The sequence below is a fragment of the Branchiostoma lanceolatum genome, chromosome 1 (assembly GCF_035083965.1).
Source record: "Branchiostoma lanceolatum isolate klBraLanc5 chromosome 1, klBraLanc5.hap2, whole genome shotgun sequence".
Lineage (NCBI taxonomy): Eukaryota > Metazoa > Chordata > Leptocardii > Amphioxiformes > Branchiostomatidae > Branchiostoma > Branchiostoma lanceolatum.
This window is the reverse complement of record NC_089722.1, coordinates 36,910,580-36,927,559: the sequence shown is the minus strand read 5'-3', so window position 1 is coordinate 36,927,559 and position 16,980 is coordinate 36,910,580. Positions and strand designations below refer to the sequence as shown.

Sequence of the window (16,980 nt, the reverse complement as noted above, 5' to 3'; positions counted from 1 at the left end):
CTGGGGGGGGGGGGGGCTAAAAGTGCCCGCGCCAACTTGGACATCGTATAACTGCGGAACGACATATGCTACGACTACCAAACTTGGTGACTTTTCCTAAAATTTTGTTGGCAACAATTTTATGATAATGGTTTAAGTTTATCATTTTTCATGTTGCCATGGCAACGGGTTTCTGACAGGCATTTTATGCAAAAATCACTAATTTTTTAAAAACAATGATATTTCTCAGGTTTTCTTGCACAACTACACTAGTGTTCCTACATGTATAACATTATATGTAATTAGATGTAACTTTCATGATTTAATATTCATAATTTATGCTAATTTGATGACGTAATCAGTCAAAATCCAAGATGGCGGACTATATCACTATTTAAGGTATCAGCAGGCTTTTTCGCCTTTAAAATCGTCAATACCTGACATTTTCTTTACCAGAAACATTAAGATTAACATTTCTAGTCTATTTTCAATGTCCTTTGGGGTCATAAGTGGAAAAAAAGGATTTTTAAAAATTTCAAAATGGCCGATCCAAGATGGCGGATCCCAAGGGATCGCTAACAACACATGACGTCATCCTAAGACGTCATTTTGACGTCAACGTACTTATCATTGACGTCGTATGCCTTTGCATACCTTAAAATGAATAATACAAACTGTTTTGTTTAATACGTTTAGATATTACGGGAATTCCCTATTAAGCCAATAAAATCACATCGATGACGTCATAATTACGTCATATTACGTCATAACGTCACCAAAATTACAGGAATTATTAAACTTGACATGAACATCACTCCCTGCAAATTTGGTGATGATACATCATATCGTTCGGAATTTATGAGGGGGGGGCCGAATGAGCCCCCCCCAGTCCCAGATATACCAAAAAAGCCCAGTCTGGATAGGGTTAAGGTAGGCTTGTAGATCCTCTCGTAGATGGCAATCTAACCTTCAAAAACGCATCATCCTTGTGTTCAGCTGTCATGAGGGTACTCCAGAGACCACCTTGCACATCCTGCCATTGCCTCACTATATTGCAAGAAACCACTTTTTTATGGCTGGTTCGAAAAAGGACGTGGGTCTTTACCTTCGGACTTTGAGAGCAGCATTGACAACTATGTTTATATTTTGTAATTTACGATCTTAACCCTCAAACCACCGTATGGGGTCAAACCTGACTCCAGGCGTATATCAACATGTGCCGTTTTGACTTTTCGAGTCGAAAACAAAATTCCTTCTATGAGTTTGTTTGTATATGTGTTTTACAACTTCTCACAAGTTTTTAACGAGATTGGCTCATTGTTGATTAAGTTATCCCTGAAAGTTTGCGCATGGTCCGGTGGGGTCAAAACTGACCCCAGCAAAATCTGCACCCATATTCCCTATCGTTTCATACTTTTCATCTAATAACTTGTATGATAAGGGTTATTATGATCATAGTTACAAAATATGTTTTTTAGAAACGTGAAAAAAAACATTTTTTTATGAACGCAGAGTTTAATAACGTTGCGACGTATTATGACGTCATGTTTGTGATTTTATTAACGAAAACCAACAAATTGGGTATTTTCATATAACTCAAAGGTACACGATAAAACTTAAATAGAAATTATGTATGATAATTCATAATATATCCGAAAACGTTATATTTAGATGGAAACAGGAACGACGTCAAAATGACGTCATAAAATTATATTCATATCAGGTTACACTAGCGAATTCCGCCGTCTTGGTTCCGCCATCTTGAATTATTTTAAATGCATCTTTTCATCATATAACCTAAGAACACAATAAAGAAATGGACCAAAACGTTACATTAAGATTATTTCCGTTTGAACAAACGAGGTAATGGTGAAATTTAAGGACGAAATAGCCGGTTATAGCTAATCTAATTATATCGTCGGCCATCTTAGATTTTGACCGATGACGTAATTAAATATGCATAGATTATGAATATTAAATCATACAAGTGATAGTGAATTACATTGGTTGGTATTGATATAAGAAAATAAGTGCAGTTTAAAAAGACAGCTCTAGAACTACATTGTAAAATAAAAAAATTAGCGACTTTTTCCAAATATGGCTCTCAGAAACCGGATACCATAGCAACATGAAAACATTAATTAGTTATTTAATTAAATTCATATTGTTGCCAACGAAATTTTAGCAAAGGTGACCAAGTTTGGTTGTTCTAGCGCAAGACATTCAGATGCTATATGAAATCAAATGTTGGGCCAGGCCTCATAAAGAGCCCGCTTGTCTGAACATCGTACGTTGCAAAAGACGATGTTCCTATTTTTGCATAAATTATGATAATAAGCCGAAATTATTCATACCAAATCATGTCAAACTGTTACTTACAGATTGCTTTGTAATAATTAGGCCATGGCTGAGGCCTTTCTATGCGAAAATAGGGAAGCTCCTCCCACGAGGGGCTTCCTTGACTCCCGAGGCGAAGCCGAGGGAGTCTTGAAGCCCCGAGTGGGGGAGCTTCACTATTTTCGCATAAAAAGGCCGAGGCCATGGCCTAACTGTTTTAGAACATGGGCACATCCCCGAAGATTCTCTTTCTATCAATATGAATCAAAGATACTGTTTTCAGCACATCATACTAGTATTATAAAAAGGTAAAAAGTATTATATTGAAGCAGAATGACCTGTAAACAAGCTTCGTACATGTCCTATCTGTTTTCAGAACCTGGCCACTATCACAAAGTTTCTCTTTTACAATTCATCCCCGTGGTCTCAAAATATTACATACAGATTTTGAACTGGGATTTTTTAACTGTGAGTTACTAAAATGTTCCTTTTCTTTTCATTGGAGTACTGGAACTGTTTGAGTTGAGAGCATTTTGTGTGTTCTTTTCAAAAATCTAAAAAAAAGATTCGGATTCCCAGTTTCCCAACGGTTTATAAACTTGACTTTCCATTTCATTGTAACGATTGCTTAACTTGAATTTGTGCCTGTTAGTCTTTAAAGATTTGATTCAGTTTGATACTCTTGTTCTTGTGTGGCTGTAAGATATAACGATATCCTTATGTGAATCAAATAATGAACCCTCCCTACCCCCTTGGCAGTTAGCTGACACTGTGACCCAGGTCTCAAGTGGGCAGGCCTGAGCAGTGATGCGGAAAAAGTGTGGTTCTAAGTCATTTGCATAATAGAAAGTATGGTTCTAAGTCATTTGCATAATATGCAAATGACGTAGTACCACACTTTTTTGTTAGTACCACACTTTTTCTGCACTACTGAGATATAGTCACAGTAATTGAAGGGCTCTCATTGGCTGAGGAGTAGTGGCCATGTTCTAAAACTATATATACAAACCACAAAAATAGTCACCAATAAAGCTGTATTTGTAGAAAAAATTGTGGGGTCAGTTTTGACCCCATACGGTAAGATTAGTCGTATAAAAGATACGGTGGTTTGAGGGTTAAGACAGGACCTTCGCCCAGGAATTGATGTAAAACTCAATCCAGGAAATCCATGGCTTTAATTTCCAAATTCCAAATCCATTTGCACTGTGAAATAAATTGATTTTGTTGCCTTTTTCCCTGGTAGCTCAATTCACCAGTCTGGCAGACTTCCCGATTCCCTGTCGAAGCTCCTCGTGGGAATCTATTACAAAGAATAGATGTATAACATGGGGGAGCAGCATCAATACAACATTTGAAAGCACTTAACAACGCAACCACTTCTCACTGACCTCAGTGAACTGAAAAAAAATAATTGAAGAGTCTGTTGAAGCTTTTCTTGCTCGTCAATTTCAACATGTTGGTAAGTAGGCAGAAGTGCAAGCTGTTTGGGACGAGTTGGGGCAAGTACTTAGACGGCAAGACGAGCTAGAGAGTAAAATGAAGAACCTGGGAAAAAGTGGCAGACATGAAGACGGAGACCCTCCCACCCGGAGTAAGTAACTCGATCAACGCCCTTGAACAATACACAAGGAGAAACAGTCTTCGCATTCGTTGGATTCCGGAGGTGGCTGGGGAGACAGGTGAGCGGTGAATTCAAGACGTCGTCAACTTCTGCAGGATTACACTCGGTCTTGAGTTGCAGCCTTCGCTTATTGATCGCGCTCATCGTGTTGGAGCTAGAACTAATAATTCTGCACGTTTCATGTTGGTGAAATTCGTGGCCTGGCAGGATCGTAACCTCGTTTTCCGCGCCCGTGTGAAGCTGAAAGGAAAGAAGGATGACAAAGGAAAGCACCGGCTGATTGTTGCAGACCTGACGAAGGAAAACCATTGCATTTTCTCAGCGGCCATGTCTGTAAGGAAGAATAACCTGATCAAGGACACATGGGTCGACGGTAACTGTCGTATAAGCTAGTTCGGAGTTGTTACTACGCATGTGCAGTGTCAAAGGTGAAGGCCCCCGAGACGTGAACAAAGACAGTCGGGGCATTGTTATGCAAATCTAGACAGTTGTTAATGCAAATCTAGACAATGTCCAGGCGAGCACTGTATACGAGCCGGGGGCCTTCACCTTTGACACTGCACATGCGTAGTAGTAACTCCGGACTAGCTTATTATGATAACACTGCGGGACAAGAACATGAAGTGCATTCAGTCTATTAATGACTTGCCTTTCTGGCTAACTGTGTACAGATATTGGAAATGAAATATTTTGAACTGTGTGTCCATTAATAAGGGAAATCATTATATGTAAGTAGATATTTAGCCTAAGGTTAGCCAAATGAAATTTAAGCGGAAGGACAATATTTTCACACCCGTAAGTGGAACCGTCCACAAACGACATATTTGTTTTCTTCTTCCGCCATTATTAAAACCCGTTTGATTATTATGAACGGTAACAGCAGTTTTTCGTCAAAGAACTCTCAGAAGCCGACTTTGAGTCAATTTTAGGTGCCAAAAAACTTTGTTGCCATGCTGCATTACATGTAATACTTCACATGTACAGTATCAAATATAGAAGATATGTGTTAGGCTGCACCAAGTAATTTTTATGGATGACGTCCTTTGGAGACCCTAAATCTAATGCGAGAGCGCGAAAAAAAAACAAGAAGGGCCAAAAAAAACAAGATGCCTAGATTTGAAATATAATAGTTGATGACACATGTTAGGACACAAATTGAATGTGGGAACACAGTGTAACAGCTAACAATTCTTTTATTCATCATGAAAACAGTAATTTGAATAAATCAGTTGAAGAAGTTGGTCCAGGGAAAAGATCCACAAGCCGGGGCGAAGAGGTGTCTTAAGGGTACAGCAGTTGTTGTCCTGTCCTGTTTCTTTCCATATCAGGCCTGCAGAAACATAGTATATCAAAAAGGCAAAATTAGTTGCTGATTAACTCTTCGCCTGCATTACTACATTTCTACCTATGCAACTAGTCCACAAGAGCCTAGATGTTAATAAAACAAAAGGATATGGACAAATGTTATTTTGGATATTAAAACACCCTGGCAAAGCAATGCATGTAGCTTTAACACTATTGTCCAAGGAGTGACTGTACATGTATTGTACAAAGGTACACATGGACTCACCTGACACTGCTCTTAGTTGTCATCTAAGTCTGTCTCCTCCCTTCTCCTCTTCATCTTCCTTCTCCCTCTTGTCCCTTCCTTCTCCCTCTGGTATGCGGCAGTCTTCTCTGCTGGTATGGGTAGAGTTTCCTGTTCACCACATGTCCAACATACCAAGGGCAGCATTGTCTTCATCACCCCTGACTTGACTCTGGCAGAATAGTAGTACTGTGCTACTGGTGAAGTGCATGTCACTGCCCTAAATGAAACAGGTGGAAAAATATCCGAACAACAGTCAATTTTCTAAAAACCAACTCTTCAGAAAAAAAAAAAAAACTAGTTCATTTTTTCAACATAAAGGCTTAGGTTCTATATTGTACTTAAATGCTTTACAGTCCAAAAATGTCTTTATTCTGTAGCAATTCCTATCAAATGTACACCATTACTCACCTGTTCACAAAACATATGTCCTGTAGCGGATGGTCATCAGTCATCCACACCACCCCACATGTGTACATCGATTCTTCTTTAAGAAAATCTAGCTGGGTCTTCTGTTCTGTTGTCAAAGCTTTCAGACTGTGGATCGTTCTTGGTCTTCTGCAGTCCAAGCACATCACAATGCCTCTTGTGTTCTCTGCAGATGGATTGAAAGGCATTCCATGACCAGCGGCTCGTGCTGCATTCAGGCTAGGCCTATGGTTTTCTGAGGTCTCAGTTCCATAAACCTCATGGAACTGCTTGAAGTGTTCACCACTTGCATCTACCACAGGATCTGGGAAGTTTTTGAGTCTGTTGAAGATCTCAGGAGGAAGCCTTGGTGGCTTGCAGTACTTGCACCCACTGCTTCCACATTTCTTTATTGAAAAGAAATAGTGCCTGGAAATGCAGCAATGCTGCATGAAGTCAGCAAGGTCCTTCCTAGCTTGCATCTTGACTTTCGTTGTGTCTTCTTTTGTAACTGTTTTGTCGATCAGTAGGATGAGATTCCACATTTCTTCAACTTCATCATCTGTAGCAGGGTCAACTGTGGAAAAGGGCTCACCCTTAAGACACAGGCGTTGGAACAGTTCATTGAGCATGACACGGACCTTCTCTGTGCTGGCAACCACAGCATCCTTGAATGCAGGGTACTTCTTTGACAGCGCTCTTGCTTCTTTCATGCTGTTTACACCCTCCAGGAGCTTCTCCATCTCTGGTGGCAACTTTTCACGCATAATCCGAACAGCCTGCAGGGAGAGGTTGATGACGCTCATCACTCTTTCTACTGGATTGCGAAAACTGTTCTGGGGAGCTGTCCTTGCACAAACAAGCATGTCAAGGTCGAGGATTATAAACATACAGATCAGAGACACTTGGACACTCACATAAGTCACCCTATGATCAGGTCCTCCATCACTGTACTGCAACAGGCTCGGTAGACCAAGCTTGCCAGCTTGGTTTAGCATATCATATAGTTCCGTCTGGTGTCTGATTGGAGATGAAGCCTGGAAAGTGTCATCCTTAAGTGAGATGAAAACTTTGCCACGATAGAAGGTGTCATCAGAAGATTCTGGGATATCAGACACAAGGATAACGCTGGGTGTCAACTTGAGCTTGGTGAAATCATGGTCTGCAACTGCAAATGTTGTGTTCCTTGCCACTAGTACAGACTTCCCCCGATCCACAGCAGCAACTGGGTAGCCTGGTTCACCTACTTTTACGCCATGCTTGTCTCAAGGAACACGACAGCAGTTTGCTGCCTGAACATTACAGCAAACTCTTTGAAGTACCTGAATACAGCAGCTGCGTAGTGGCAATCTGGATGGTCATGGTTTAACTGTCTACTCTGCACCATGTATTTCACCCCGAGTCTTCCTGTGTAGCGGATTGCTTGGTCAACAAAAGGGTTCTTTGGCCAGAACTGTAGACTGACCCACGTTGAAGAAGGTACCTTTGCTCCTTCTGGCAGCCTCTTGCAAATCTGATTGATGAAATCTGGTACTGACAGTGCGAGAGCCATGTGGCAGACTTGACCGTGCCTTCTGTCATCCACTGCTGCTAGCTGCATCTCTTCAATGAATTTTGTTGCTTCATCCCAAAACTCTTGGTACATTTCCTTTCGTCCCTCATTTGTTGACCTCATATCAACAACTAGATCTACATACTGTGCATCTAACATGACCTTTAGTCTTTGTCTGATCTCCTTGCTTGAGATGCACTCTTCTGTTGCAGCATCATTAGTCAGGAACTGGTACATCTCCTTCAAAATGACAGGTTTAGCACTGGTAACCAGTGAGAACCTATCTCTGAACTGTTTCCGCATTTCCCTTGTGTGGTATGTGGGCATGTCTCTCTCGGCCTGATGCATCATTCTCCCAGTGCTGTTCAAGTCTCTCATTTCTTGTGATGGAACCTTCCAGGCAAAGTACAGACATCCAAGATTGTTCCCCGTCTTATACGTGTAAAGTTCTATACTCATAGGCAGTTGCAGTTCACTGATGTAATAGTACTTTTGTTTGCGGTCGGAGGGGGCAAAGTCATTCACAAGGCAGAGTTCATACTCTGCAATGCTGGCAAGATGGTTCTCCAGCTTGGCATACCTGTTGATCAACTTTGTATCGCTTCGTATTCTGGCTTCAATCACACGGAATTCAGTACTGGTTCCATCATCCAGTGATCTAGCTGGGAAGACCTGTTTCCTCTGCTCTTGCACTTTCTGGTTGGAATCCTGCAGATGATCACTGTACTTGCTTAGTCCCTGTCCTATCTCAACCACTATGTCTTTCACATTTTTCAACTTGGGTTGTTGCAGCAATGGTAAGCTGGCAACTTTGAACAGTTCTTGCGCGTACATTTCCAGGTCTCGACATGACATTGGAGCAAGTGTGTGTCGATGCAATGTAGGATTATTAAACATCTGTGCAAAAGTGTTCGTGTCATACAGGGATCGCAATCCTTTGGGGAGATAGATGGACCGATCAGCAAGTTTCTTCAAATGAGGCAGAACGTACCACACTGCATTCCTAATGGAGACCATGGTTTCCTTGCTTGACGCTTCGTAAGCTTTGGTCCGTACAAACCTATTTTGGGGACACAAAAAAAAGTACATGTACATTGTATACTGAAAACCAAGGTCGCAAATGCATACTTTTACCAACAATTAAGTACTCTGGATCCAACTCAAGAAAAACCATCAATGAATATCTGTAAATCTTAAAATCTTCAGTTATAAAAAGGAACAATTTATACAGTTTAAACAAGAGAACAAACCTGAAGCCCTGTCCCTTCAACACGTCAATGATGTCATTGTACAGACGAATGTCTCCCTTAGTGTTGTTATTGCTACATTGTTGTGTCCCAGTCCCAGCATAGGCAGGAAACATCCACTCCTTCTCACCTTGTTCTCTTGATGCTTTCATCATTACCTGTATACATGAAAGAAAACCTATTTGTTCCTAGTTCACAATAAATATGCCATGATGCAGTCACAGAAATTGAAGAGCTAACAAGATAACTATAGTGTTGATTATCAAATCTAAAATTATGGGGAAAAGAATTCATTAGAAACACTAAAAATATTGCCATTAAAATAGTACTGCAAAAAGAGCTTTTAGTTTGAATGCATAGTTTGCATCAGTGAGAACTACTAGTATAGATGCCAAAATGCTTTAGAAATCCTAATGAATAATAGCAATTATTCAAGAGCCAAATATGGACCAAAAATGACAGAAATAAAAAAAGCACATATTTCCTCAACAAGTATAAATAACCAGAAACGAATAAATGATCATTATCCATGCAGCCTATACATGAATGCATTTCACCTTACACTCCCCCTTCCCAGATAATAATTTTTTTGAACATGGTACTTGATCCAAAACAGACTAAAGTAAAGAACGGAACTTTTCATACCTCAAAAGCAGACTGGGGTCGAGGAGCTTCACCTTCAGTTGTGGCAGCCGTCTTGTCCACCTCCATGCGGATGAAACATCCGAACTGCTTGGTTGCCTACCCCACCTGCAGGCCGGAGTAGACTTCAATGCCTCTCCCCATCTTCTCGTCGTTGCAGAAGAAAATGTACTGCAGCCGATCGTGACAACACTTGCTTGAAATTGTACGGCCGAAACTCACTCGCCGCTACAAGTCTCTCGTACAGTTGCGCGAACGTCAGCTCTCCCTGACCAACATCGAGAGCGTACCAATCAACAACAACGTTGCCGCCCTTTTTGACTTTTATGCTAACATATTTAGCAACCGAAGAACCCGCAGGGGACAGACCGGTAACTGGCGCAGGCGCAGAAGGCCAACTTTTAGCCCATAGGAAATAGGTTTGGTACCCTTGGTAAAGGTAGCTGTAAAAGGGTTTTTTCCAGGATATGTTGATATTTTGGAGCTGGATTTTACAGGTAAGGGTTTCTACCTTCTTTTTAAGTTGAAAAATCAGACTTTCATCCATGTTTGTGGTGTCTGTAGGCCTGCAAAGTTTGCTGTTTTTGTGTGATTATCAGGTGGAGAAGGGGGTCAGAGGTCAACTTTGGTAAACAAGCCCGGATTCGTAGGGGTTCCGCCGATTAGAAAGTTGAAATTTTGCTCTAGATTGAAACTTTGGAGGCCTGACAGCCCTGCCAATGCATGTTTTTCATGGACTAAAACTCTGGTAGGTGACTTTTGACAGCTTCTTTCTTACATGATTGCCATATATTAAGATAGGAAGCTTCATTACTGTTCTGTGGCCCGCATGTTCTGAATTCGACGCCATCTTCAATCTAGTATTATGACTGTGGTGCGCATGCACACCACCGTTGTACGGCAAAGGGGTGGTTAACATGCATTTCGCGTGACGAGTTTTACGTTAACCCTACGATTTGCGGCACTGTCGTAACTCTTTGGTCATAGTTACAGGAGGCGTAATTTCTTGTGTTTTTTTTTCTGGGAACAGACCAAAATCAATGCGCGCGCGGACGTCATCCATAAAAATTATTTGGTGCAGCCTTATACAGAACAGATATGTGTTACACAGTCTCTCTTATGTGTATATGGTATCTGTTTGGATAGGCTCTAGATAATAACCCTCTCTCATCCGGTGGTTTTATTCTGTGTTTATAGCACATGACCAGGCGTTATGACACCATATACACCTTGGGGCGGGTCTTTAACCCTTTGAAATAGAATCCAAACTCTATGTTGTCCTCTTCGTCATTTTACCACTAGCCTCCTGCGTTGTCGTAAAAAATATATAGTCGATACGAAAATTGATATGTTATGATCAATAAGAGTACTGTCCCTCCAAATAGTTCACAGTGTGAGAAATCAAAGATGCATCGATGTGGAGGTCGAAACATACCAGGGGTCATGGGATTGCATTTTATCCGTCAGATCACTGTCGTCCCCAATGTGTAGCGCAAGGTTTGATTTATGTATTCCTTCGGGCGCAAGATATGCACTAAGGGTCAAAATGAGAAGCGCTCCCCTGTCCTAGTTTGCCTTACATAGCAACCTGGTTAAACAGAAGGTAAATTACATCTTGGCCTAGATTTAGAAGCGCACTGATCGAATAGCACTCACAAGAAGAAGCTTGCACGCGAAAGCCTCAGAAAATATGATTTCTCAAACATTCTCTGAATGGACGTTGTCAAAACAAAACTATTTTTTTATATCGAAACCCATCACCAATCAGACAACATTTTTTTAAGCCAACTCATTCCCATCCGGAGTAGGGTCAATTCCATGTCACCGTGAGGGTTTTCAGGTAATATTGCTAGTGAGTTCAAACAATTTAGATAAAAGACTATTCCAGTCAAAATAGTTCTTAATTGTTCAAACAATCAAGAATGAAAGTTTGAACATGTTTGAACTTATTTATATATGTTGGAGCTATATGGAAAGTCATTGCACAACTACCTCTTTATTTAGAACAATTTTCAAACATCTATGTGATTAGTTTACTGTTCAAACATGTTGGAACAATTTGCATCATTTTTCAAATGGTAGATTTGGGTTATTGCCCCCATAAAAGTAGGTGCTAATCGCACTCTATTGTCTACCTCTGTATATTTTTAGATTTCACGTCTGGAATTTTGTCTTGAGGTGTCTATGCATGGCACCCAGGCCTAATCCCCCATACTTTGAAGTATGTGTGAATTGCCCTGTTCCAACCCCACTGACCCAGTTATACCATGTTGTTATAATGTTGGAACATGTAGGAAGAAGTGATCAACCTATTTTCCAACATGTACAGTTTCGAAAATAATACAAATAACATTTGCAATGTTAGAAATTTGTCTAACATGTTGGAACACAGCAGAAACTATTTTAAACATCAAATGAATGTTGGAAATTGTTCTTAACAGTCACTTATCTCCCTTAGATTGTTACAAAGGTTTTGCAAATGTGAGAACAAAAGGCAACAAACACCCTCTCGGTAATCTGAAATTGACTCTAATGACTAGGTCATTTTTACTTATCATTTTTTAGTAAAGTCGATGAACGGGATCAAAATGAAATGCACATATAGCCACGTGATTTTATCTTGTCATTATCTTGTCATTAATGCATTTCCACTACAAAAAAAAAGAATTCCAATACTTCATTAGGAGGAGTAACTTACAGATTTTAGATTGCCTTTTAAAATATCACTTTTAACCCTATCCAGACTGGGCTTTTTTGGTATATCTGGGACTGGGGGGGGGGGGTAGGCTGATTCGCCCCCCCCCCCTCATAATTTCCGAACGGTATGATGTATCATCACCAAATTTGCAGGGAGTGATATTCACGTCAAATTTTATAATTCCTGTAATTTTAGTGACGTTATGACGTAATATGACGTAATTATGACGTCATCGATGTGATTTTATTGGCTAAATAGGGAATTCCCGTAATATCTAAAGGTATTAAACAAAACGGTTTGTATTATTCATTTTAAGGTATGCAAGGCATACAACGTCAATGTTGAGTACGTTGACGTCAAAATGACGCCATAGAGTGACGTCATGTGTTGTTAGCGATCCCTTGGGATCCGCCATCTTGGATCGGCCATTTTGAAATTTTTAAAAATCCTTTTTTTCCACTTATGACCCAAAAGGACACTGAAAATAGACTAGAAACGTTAATCCAAATGTTTCTGATAAAGAAAATGTCAGGTATTGACGATTTTAAAGGCAAAAAAGCCTGCTGATACCTGAAATAGTGATATAGTCCGCCATCTTGGATTTTGACTGATTACGTCATCAAATTAGCATAAATTATGAATATTAAATCAGGAAAGTTACATCTAATTACATATAATGTTATACATGTAGGAAACTAGTGTAGTTGTGCAAGAAAACCTGAGAAATATCATTGTTTTCAAAAAATTAATGATTTTTGCATAAATGCCTGTCAGAAACCCGTTGCCATGGCAACATGAAAAATGATAAACTTTAACTATTAGTATAAAATTGTTCCCAACAAAATTTTAGGAAAAGTCACCAAGTTTGGTAGTCGTAGCATACATCGTTTGGCAGTAATACGATGTCAAAGTTGCCGCGGGCACTTTTAGCCCCCCCCCCCCAAGTCTGGATAGGGTTAAGGCATTATTCAAATTGCTGTACAAGGCATCAGCAATAGATAATTATTATTGAAACAGACACGCAATGGTTGATTATAAAATCTCTCGACCAAACCACTCCGGGCCACAATGTACACCACCGGATTTGCTTAACTTTAAAAGGGCAACTGAGTTGACACTTGAGGTTAGATAAAGAAGTTAAGCCGTTTGAAAGTTTTTTTAGGTGAGAAATATATCAATTACTTATCTAATTTTTAAATCCCAACGGGCTATTTTTAGATAGATAAGTAATTGATATATTTGCCACCTAAAAAAGCTTAAAAGCTAACCATTGCCCCGTGTGGAGGCAACATTGAAGGTCGTATGATCCTTGGCGTCGCGTTAACTACCCGCGTGGTAGCATTTGGCAGACTGGACCTACTTACACTAAAAGTCAGGCGCCTGACCCTGTGCTTTAGTGCTGCAACTTTGCAGAACGGCCGATATAGACAGAGACATTCGGGAGCTGGTTCCCATCCTCCCGCTCCCATCAGAACAAAGACAGACTTTAGTTTGATAATATATAATGTATGTGTTGTAATCTTTGAGGAGGCACGCATTGAATCGCTTTGTTTAATAAGTACCACCAAATTAGGTTAAACATGATGAATATATATTTTGTAAACGTAACTGACGAATTAAAAAACATTTCCCGTGGGAAGTCAACTTTTGTGTCCTTGATTCCTTTGCTAATTGATTACTTCCAATGCAATAACTAGCTCTTTTCAAGTGTAAAGCAGTATTGATTACCTCGTTTGTAATGCTCTAATCCTGACCAAAACCTTTGGCCTTTGGGCGTAATTCAATCCCAACGGGCTCAAATCTTTCGAATGAATTCATTGTATTAAATTAGTGGGGGAATACCTGTGGGCCACCAGGCCATATTTCAATAAAACTGTTGACACTTGGACGAGATGTTTCAGATGTTTGGATTAAACGGTTTACGGCTAAATGCGAAGAAAGCGTATCTTTCTCTCAGAAGCTAAATAGGGCTTGAAACTTCTTGAAATTATCAATTTGACAGGAAAAACTGAATAGAGGGAGTTTACTTAGATGTACCCTTACCATAATCAAAGAGTGGGAAAACCTTAACTCGAAGGCCAAACAGGCTGATGTCATTGTGTTTTTTGCAACTCGATATTCGTCATTTACAAATTGCAAAGATATCAGAATTATGATAATACCAATTGCAACGCTCTACTTCCTCCAAACGCCTTTTAGCCTTTAGATAATTCAACTCTCATCTTATCGTTGAGATTAATTTCTTATATCAAATCAGTTATTGAAACAAAAAAAAGTTAATTCATTTTAAGGTATGTCCGCTATTACACACAGATGGTTATGATGCGTACATTTATTCTCAACAGAAGCAGCAGATCTATTACGTGCTTCATCGCTGTATTTGAAAGCTTTTTTGAGAAGCACTGGAGCATCTCATTGGATTCCAGTAGAAATAAAGATTAGGAAAAAAAGACTACTATAAAGAAGAAATATTGTTAGATAATAAGAACAAGTGAAACACAAATTTTGTCTTAACCAAACTGCGACTAATTACTGAGGCAGATCATTAAGTACTATTTTGTATCACAATAACAGCTTATACATTGACACAAGAATTGTCTGCCGAATTTGATTAATTACGTATGTAAGGCCACATCAGTTTGATATAATGGATTACATTTGCGCGCGCGTTGATTTTAGCCTGTTCTAAAAAAAATCACCTTACGAAACTCCGGAACTTGCCGACTCATTTCCTGATTAAATCGCGCTCCTAGCGGCCGGCCCGACGGATACCACCACGGGTCATAACCCCCGCCAACGAGAGCTTATGTAAACACAGGCTAGCCGACTACCACAAAATACGTCATCAGCAAAGCTCAAATGGTAACTGGGGGCCCGGCCGTAATTGTGGATTGTTATGCCATCGATGTTTGCAAGGGCAATATGACGTTTGCACAGTTGAACGAGAGACTCGCGGTATCGCCCAGACAATTTCCAACAAGACCTTTCCAGAGTGGCTTTCACACGTTTCTTTTGCAACGATAAAAGAAACGATATATGATTTGAGGTCTCACCGCGAGATTTGTAAGTGTGAACCATAGAATGCTTAATATGGCTTTCGCTGCCTTGCATATTGAAACGGCTCTTATGGGTGTATATGAGCATTCTCACAACAGTAATATGTCGTCTACAGTCCTTGGAGTCATGTATACCTTCTAATATAGTGTACTTTTTTGGTGGTTCTTGCAATACATTAAACAGTAATCACTTTAGCTGAATCTGCCATGATGAACAAGAAAACCTACATGTTCCCTCTACAAATAAAGCCTTTTGAGGTTGTTTTCATCTCCATGAAAAATGGAGATATAGTTTTGGGTGTGTCTGTCTGTGTTTATGTGTGTGTATATGGGTGTTTGTGTTTCCGCACCACTGTCGATAGCATAACTTCAGAATATTTGGATGAATTACGCTGATATTTGGTATGTGAGCAGGTTTTGTTAAGCCGAAATTCAAGGTCGATTTTGGTACCCCTGGTATGTGACCTTGGTACTGCAGCATAACTTCAGTTTTCGTATATTTTGACCCGGACATGGTACGGTCTTGCATTTTGGATGGCAAATAGCTTGTTTATCACTGTGTTCTGTGTTTTCATTCGCAATATAAACTTAGTCCAATATAGTCCCGTGATTCAGCACAATTTTCTTTAGCTGAATTATCATTTTTCGCCCACGCGCGTTAGTTTTGGTCTCCGGGGGAAGTCAACCATAAAATTAAGATGGTGTGGCCTTGCATCGATAAGTATTCATTGGTATTTCATCCGTTTTATTAAATAACTCAATGCTCTTTTGATAAAGCAGGCTTGATTATTGACCCCAGGGTTGTTAAGCATCAGTGAGACTAACAAGCATAACTGATCAAAAGCACATTTTGACCTCAGAGAACTTCGACAGGTCTTTGCCATGTAAAATGTATTGATTAAAATGCATCGTCAAAGGCGAGATGACAGCGCTGTAAGTGAAAAATAAAATTGTTATATTTCCCGGGGGAGTTTTCAAGGTGACATACAAACCTCGTTCTTTGACACGTGTTGAATCATTATCAGTTTGATCACAGTATCGGGCTAAAAAAAATAACTCACTGACTTAAATTATAAGACCCCGTGCTACGAAATGCTGTCCAAATGTTTAGTTATACATCCTTAACGAGGAGGAATTTATAATGATTTACCTGTTTTGTCCTCCCTTTCACACTAAAAAACTCAACTAAGAAGCAACTCGAAATATTTGTAAATCTTTATGGTTACATAAGTCTTTTCAAAACGCACAATAGTTCTGTGTAGGAATTTTTGTATTTGACACATATATGGTATTTAAAGATTAAACCACATTATAATGAACAAGAGTTCTACGACCTCATACCTTCGCGAAATGATTTTGACCTTTATGACTGACGTATTAGGAGTGTTTTTCATCAATCAAAAATCATACCAGTTGATCCTCCTCACCCAAATAACATAAGTTGTCCAAACCTCCTTGTTATGATTATGAGCTTAACAAAGAAGGTTATGCTAACATTTTTCATCAATAATGCAAATAAGCTCCTTATTAGCATAATTTGATTCAATGGTGTTCACATTCACACAACTTCTAAATGCAACAAGTATGAAATTGCCGTTATTTACTAGTATGGAATGATAGTAGTTTCTCATGAATTATGCAAATTAGGCCTACATTTGCATAATTTCTATCTATTGACATTCCTCTCTTCCTCAGTTACAAATGTCACATATTTGAATAGTCATATCATGGAACACAGCAGGTTTTTAAAATTGCCTCATTAATTATAATCTGATTTGCATAATTATCATCCAATCATACAAAGCATCACATAAGCTATCTACATACCAAAAATCATGACCATCCATCAAGC

General features: G+C 39.5%; 1 long non-coding RNA gene and 1 pseudogene across 1 annotated transcript; both read right to left on the bottom strand.

Annotated features, from left to right (window-relative positions):
* Positions 1 to 5,114: 5,114 nt before the first annotated feature.
* LOC136421596 (uncharacterized) lies at positions 5,115 to 5,587 on the bottom strand. The gene is made up of 2 exons (XR_010753467.1): positions 5,508 to 5,587; positions 5,115 to 5,267 (listed from the first exon to the last, which is right to left on the bottom strand). It is a non-coding gene; the product is annotated as an uncharacterized lncRNA (long non-coding RNA).
* Position 5,588: 1 nt separating this feature from the next.
* On the bottom strand, positions 5,589 to 8,539 carry LOC136424934 (uncharacterized; annotated as a pseudogene).
* Between the last annotated feature and the right edge of the window lie 8,441 nt (positions 8,540 to 16,980).